We start from the raw sequence: 7,007 nt of genomic DNA on the forward strand, positions 1-7,007 counted from the left end.
CCAATACAGCCAGACCATTACACTCAAGGGTCGTACCGTCGTGCTTAAGAGCCGTACCGTCTTGCTGAGGAAATTAACCTTACCATAACAAATCATTTCCCTGTGTGATCGATTTAGATCCTTTCTGGTCATCCACGTGCAACCCGCTGATGTATTTATCTTCTGACTATCTTATGGACGACACTGGTAATATACTCTTATGCAAATTTTCAAACAAAGTGTGTCTGTTGACTGATTCCCAGGGTGAGCTAGGCGCGCCAGGGTAAGCCAGGCATGCTGGGGTGAGCTAGGCTCACCAGGGTAAGCCAGGCTCGCTAGGGTGAGCTAGGCTCGCCAGGGTAAGCCAGGCTCGCCAGGGTGAGCCAGGCTCGCCAGGGTAAGCCAGGCTCGCCCGGATCACAGCTGACGTGTGCCCTGGTCAAGGACAGTTTCAGTGCTGAGGTAACGCGTCACATGCAAGTACAGCTGACACGGAAGTGGTCCTCTAATGCTTGATGGGTTGTGGACTGTCTCCTGCAGGGTCTGTGCTTCTCTCTCTCTCTCTCTCTCTCTCTCTCTCTCTCTCTCTCTCTCTCTCTCTCTCTCTCTCTCTCTCTCTCTCTCTCTCTCTCAGCCAGGAAGTAACAGTTACGTCCATGACGCAGAAGCGTTGCGACAGAGCACGTCCGTCGTGGACGCTACTACATTCGTGACGTGACCCAGACTTTCGTCGCAGTGTTCGAGTGTCCCCGGCAGTATCGGCTTCGGCTTCTCCTGTCTTGCGTCGGCCTCGGCTTCGGCTCGGTCCTCTCGAATGTTATGGACGAGGTCGGGGCCTAAGACAAGGAAGTCACGAGAGGAACGTGCACGTTGTTACGGTGGGAGAGACGGCGTTAGCACGTTCCTGTGTGTGGTCGCTGAGCTGGATTTCATCACGATGGAATTTGTCTTTGAGCACGATGTGTCTCCTATTGAATTTACATTATATATATATATATATATATATATATATATATATATATATATATATATATATATATATATATATATATACACTTGAACCAGCTGATAATATGGTCATTTCAGTGTTGTTGTAGGCACAATGATCACCAGCAGGGTAACACAGGTCTTGCACCGTACGTACTGTGAACTTCATCATGACTCCACAATGCCCACTTTCACTCGCTGCCACATTACACAAATTTATTATGCCCTAACTAAAAGCAAATTTCCAATTACAATAGTGTGCAGCTGCGGTAAATAGATTCGAAATTGGATTAATGGTGTAACTTCCAGATTATACGTCTGCATTAACAGACATATTGTACCTGACCAGGAACGTGGATGGGGAGAGAGTACCTCTGACGAAATCTGAACATATATATATACAGAGAGAGAGAGAGAGAGAGAGAGAGAGAGAGAGAGAGAGAGAGAGAGAGAGAGAGAGAGAGACTCACGTATTGAGAATGACTTAGTAAGCCATCTACATCTTCACGCCTGACTTGCTTCCATCTAGCGCGTCGCAACTTTCGCTGGGAATACCCGAGCCATGAACCCTGGGCCAGAGGGGCCTTAAGACACGTAAATATGGAGAGAGAGAGAGAGAGAGAGAGAGAGAGAGAGAGAGAGAGAGAGAGAGAGAGAGACGTTCTGCTCTCACGTCTCGAGTCACTACTGGAAAAAAATATTATATATCTTGTCTTCCAAGATTAAATATATATATATATATATATATATATATATATATATATATATATATATATATATATATATATATATATATATATATATATATATATATATAAAATGTTCAATTATTCCTTTATATTTCTTGAAGCCTTTAGTAAAACGCTGGAAAATGATCCTTGAAAACCACTCAGATAATACTGAGAAACGATAATCTATGTTTATCTCTCTTCCTGTATGCACTCAGGACTAGGAAATGCCATGAAGACGTCATGTGTACCAGGGAGTGACGGTAGGCAGGTCCTGAGCACCTGCGGGTGTGAGTCGACCCCCATGATAAGGCGAGGTTCTCTACCGCTCCTCATCTGTCATCGGCCGACTTTCATTTGTCCTCCTGTCTTATCGAACTCGACAACATATAACCCGAAGTCAAGAGATACTTAAATCAACTTTTATATATAAATGTATATATATTGCATGAAGAGTCTTGGGGGTGTCATATATGATATATTGTGCCGGGAGAATATATGTTAAGTTAGAGGGCGTCCGTCCAACAGAAATGTATGAGGTCTGATAAGAAAGTGAAGTTATTGTAGGTTGAGTGGGTAAGCCTAAACTTTAATTCGATTCAGAAGGCGTTGTTCACCTCGAGGCTCCTCAGATCAAGTTTCTCATTACGAAGATAAGACGAAGCCCCGCCAGTGAGCGAGGATGGTTGGGAGTGAGGGATAATATATGATGATACATCTGTCCTCGTTCGTCTTCTATGGTGGTTCTCGTCTCCGTAACCCATTTCCATTCCACATCATTTTCTATAATGGATTAATCCGTAACTTCGACCTTATTTGAGACCTCCAGTGTCCACATATCGGTGGCCACGCCCACGCAGAACAACCTGTGACCTAAATGCCTCCCCGGTACTTGAGGATAAAGGGGGTACACCCAGTAATTTCAGATACGTATTTGAATAAGAGTTATATTTACCACATGACATATGGACGACGGACACTCAGAGTGTTGGCTCGCCTCCTACTTTCCTAGAGAGATAATCTCTGGTGTTTCATGTCGTCACTCCTCACGTCACAGGCTCTCATCTCATAACTGCAGATGTGAACACACGCTAAACTTTGGCTGTTCCACCAGTCTCATGAGATCCAGTCTTACGAGCCTTTCCTGCTGGAGGAAAGTTACAAGTCGGTCGTCTTTTCTAAAGGTTGTAACAGTAAACTGTTCCGAGCTGCAGCCTCATCTGCATGATACTAGTTTAACTTCAGTGGATGTAAGTTATCTGTATTACCAAGTCATGAATGCGACATGCCTTTTAATGACGTTCATCACTTGCATTTCGCTCTTACTCGATGGGGTTCTGATCATTTACGAGTCTTGAAATAAGACACTGATTGTCACCATCTTTCACATCATATTCACTTGTGTCTGGAGGCCCGCGTCACGAGCCAATACACGAGTAACAGCTTTTTTTCAGGAAGTGCTGAATATTGTTACAAACTTCTTGCCCGATGATAGCCGGACTCGCCGCCTTCACTGTATGATTACCTTCGAGTTAATTAAGGCAGTGTGGGGAGCTGGGGGGCTGGGAGGTAGCAGCGGGAGGAGAGGTATCAAGTTGCTGGCATGGGTCGCACCAACAGACACATTCAACACAGTCGTACCTACCCATGCACGCTATGGTCCATCCCCTGCTTGCTTCAGTACGTGTGCTTCGACTACTCGGGCACCGGAGCCATACCGCTGTCTAATGCCTGAAATCGAAGAATGTTCTACAATTATTTCGGTCAGGTGGCGCCTGACGATACTCGGGGTTCACCTGACACCCGGGGTTCACCTGATGCCTCCGCTGGGTTCACCTGACACTCGGGGTTCACCTGATGCTCCCGCTGGGCTCACCTGACACCTGGGGTTCACCTGATGCCTCCGCTGGGTTCACCTGACACTCGGGGTTCACCTGATGCTCCCGCTGGGTTCACCTGACACCCAAGGTTCACCTGATGCTCCCGCTGGGTTCACCTGACACCCAAGGTTCACCTGATGCTCCGGCTGGGTTCACCTGATGTCCATTTTTCCCTCGTCTGTCACTTGATACTTTTGTGTCGGCTTCGATAACCTGATGCCAGACCAGCCCAGCGGAGGAACAGCTGATGGCCAGCCAACCAACCCATCTCGCGTTTCCTGGTCAGGCAAGGGAAGCTGTAAGCCCAAGACCCACCCACCCACCTGCCCACCCGCTTGCCTGCCTGCCCGGCCGACCAGCAGTTTTTGTGCCGTTCTCTTGTTATACTTTCCTGCACGGTCGGTTATATCGTGATATATCAGGAACATCATTCATTCTGTTATCATTAGGGATTATCATGTACCTCAGGAGAGAGAGAGAGAGAGAGAGAGAGAGAGAGAGAGAGAGAGAGAGAGAGAGAGAGAGAGAGAGAGAGAGAGAGAGAGCTAAACATTAGAGACGCTTTAGGAAAAGCTTGCAAAGAAGTGATTAAGATGACGTGGCGGTGGAAAAAATGTGACAAGAAAATCATAGACTCTTAGACCAACGATATTAGTAATATGTTTTAATTTTGACCATATCTGTTAACTGTCAATGTTGTGTGTGAGGTTGTTGAGGTTATTTCTATGTCAGTCACCTCACGAGGTGCAAATGTTACCTCATCCACCCCACGAGCTCCAAAATGTTACCTCATCCACCCCACGAGCTCCAAAATGCTACCTCATCCACCCCACGAGCTCCAAAATGTTACCTCAGCCACCTCACGCGGGTTTGAATGTTACCTCAATCACCTCCCGAGAGTTACTTCATTAGCTCCACAAGGGATCAAATATCATCTCAGGAGGATTACCTGAAACAGCCGCGGAAAATTTCCTAAGTCATCCCACGATTTACCTCAGCTACTGTACGAGAGGTACCTCAGTCACCCCTGAGAGGTACCTCGTTCACTCCATAAGAGGTACATATCTCAGCCAGTCAGTGAGGGTAACTTTAGCAACCCACGAGTTACCTCAGGCGCGCCATAACGGAACAATTGCTCATATTTACCAAAAACGGAGGAATGTGAATCGGAGAGGAGAGTCGCTTGGCGGGTCATGGCCAGCGACACTGAGGCTGTAATGTGGGACGTCCAGCAGGACGGTACCCACGCCCTGTACCTGTAATGTGGGACGTCCAGCAGGACGGTACCCACGCCCTGTACCTGTAATGTAGGGCAGCCAGCAGGACGGTACTTGTACCCTGTAACAGCTGCCATCACCACCCGAGATAAATCAGAATGGGCGGCCACTTCCGTGCCATCATATGGCACCTCAAAACAGAGGTAGCTCACGTCAAGAAGTTACCAAAAATATCACATACACAATAGACTGCTGTAGGGTACTGTAGGATACAACACACCTCCAAGAAATTAAGAAACGTTTACAGAGTGAGTCATTCAGATGAATGAAATATTCAAGGCTCTTATTCAAGGTGAATGTGACGCTGTGTGACAGTTATTCATCCACTCCTCCACCTCTCTTCACATACTCCGACTGACATAACACACTAGAGGGAACATGGTGGTGATAAGTAGTGTTACACTACTGCTGATGCAAGGACCTCTTGACTAGCACGTAACACCAGGTGTGTGAATGTGTGTGTATGTGTGTGTTCAAGTGTGTGTACAGACAGTCATGGGTCCCCATCTTTATAATAGTGTTAACCAGGGCCGCGTGGAAATGCCCACCATCGCCGCCATCGCTTCGGCCAAATTAAGCGTCCGTGTAGGCCTGGCCAGCCAGCTAGGCAGCCAGGTCGTCCAGTCCGCCGCCGACGAGAGGCATGTCCGGTCAATAGGCAAAGTTTTGGTCCGGCTGACGTGGTGCTAAACGTGCGTCGCTCTCCGCCTTTCGCTGCAGCAGGCAGCTACAGGACGCCGCTGTGCTTATCTCCCGTGCAGCATGTTGCAGGCTGCACAGCAAGCGTAGCGCCAGCTAACATAAACGCCGACAAACGGTGACCATCCCCAGCGGGATTCGAACCCGCGGCCTCTGGATTAGAAGTCCAGCGCGCTATCCACTGCGCCATGGGGACTACATATGTTGTGAAGTACCGCCTGGAGTCAGCATCATCCAAACAGGCCAATATGCCACCGGAGATAAACAATGAAACAGCAAGAGTAAGATATGGTATTCATTGTCTGTTCGTCGTTCTTTGTAGGTGAGGGCATGTACGCCCAGCTACACTGATGTACGTGAGACTATCAACAATACAAGATGATAGACAGAGAGTGTACCACGTGGGGACGACGATGGCCGGGATGATCCACATGCTGGTGGTCCCATCATTACTATCCCAGTTCCTTGGATGGATTCCTGGGAAGGCAGAGAACTACATCAGGCACCCCCCCCCCCTCACCCACCACCATCTCCTTCCCCCTTGGGAGGACGGGGGTGAGGACGCGCTCATACCAAGTGTGGCCGAAACTGACTCAACACTGAAACAGATAAACAGACAGAGGAACAGACACATCCACAACACTACACCCTCTCAGAGCCTCAGTGTAACACAACCCAACGCAAACTCTCTGCTGAAACTTGATGAATCAGACTACATAACAAAACTTTGAGAAACTATATATATACACCAATATGTAAGCTTATTTTAATGAAATCAGGGACAGAACATACACATTTACTCCTGAGGGATCAACGTTCTGGGAGATTCGTGTGAAAAGTTTTTATTTTCGTCAGACGCAGATGACTACACGTGGAAACTTCAATAGAAATTCCTGAGTACCATTGCTTCAGCCGAAGCCTCAATATATATCTGTCTATAAGAGGCGGAGCGGTGTTGCAAGGCATGTGGCAGTGAATGAAGCTGTAGTGTGGCGTGTACAGCCGTGGTGATGAAAGAAAATCCGCTGAGTGGGTTTGTTTCTGTAAGAACTGCTATGTCATCGCCAGACACCACAAGGTCTGTGGCTCCAAGTATTGATAGTTTCCAGACGTCAGCTTATATACAACAGTCACAGCTGTGGTCTGCGTCATCATGATGATAGTTTCCAGACTTGCTTTATTTTGGTTCTGTATCGGTATTTGTGTTCCCTCCTGTACAGCCTTAGCAAGACTTTATAATTGGACTCAAGTAAAAGTTTATTTGGTATTTCTGTTATCCAAGGGTTCGAGTCTGTGTTTATTTCAGTTTCAAATTAAATAATGAGGATAATTTAAGGAAAAAGGTTTATTAAGGATTAATGTGCACACCTCGGTGTCCTGTAGACCCGACTCTTGAAAGTAAGAAGGTTGTAGGCAGACATAGAGAAGGAAGAGAATTCCACAGTTTTTCTGAGGAA

The 7,007-nt window shown here is 47.1% G+C and overlaps 1 non-coding gene across 1 annotated transcript; it reads right to left on the bottom strand.

The window, feature by feature from the left end:
- Positions 1 to 5,673: 5,673 nt before the first annotated feature.
- On the bottom strand, positions 5,674 to 5,746 carry TRNAR-UCU (transfer RNA arginine (anticodon UCU)). Its single transcript has one exon. It is a non-coding gene; the product is annotated as a tRNA-Arg (tRNA).
- Between the last annotated feature and the right edge of the window lie 1,261 nt (positions 5,747 to 7,007).

This window comes from Panulirus ornatus, chromosome 35 (assembly GCF_036320965.1).
Source record: "Panulirus ornatus isolate Po-2019 chromosome 35, ASM3632096v1, whole genome shotgun sequence".
NCBI lineage: Eukaryota > Metazoa > Arthropoda > Malacostraca > Decapoda > Palinuridae > Panulirus > Panulirus ornatus.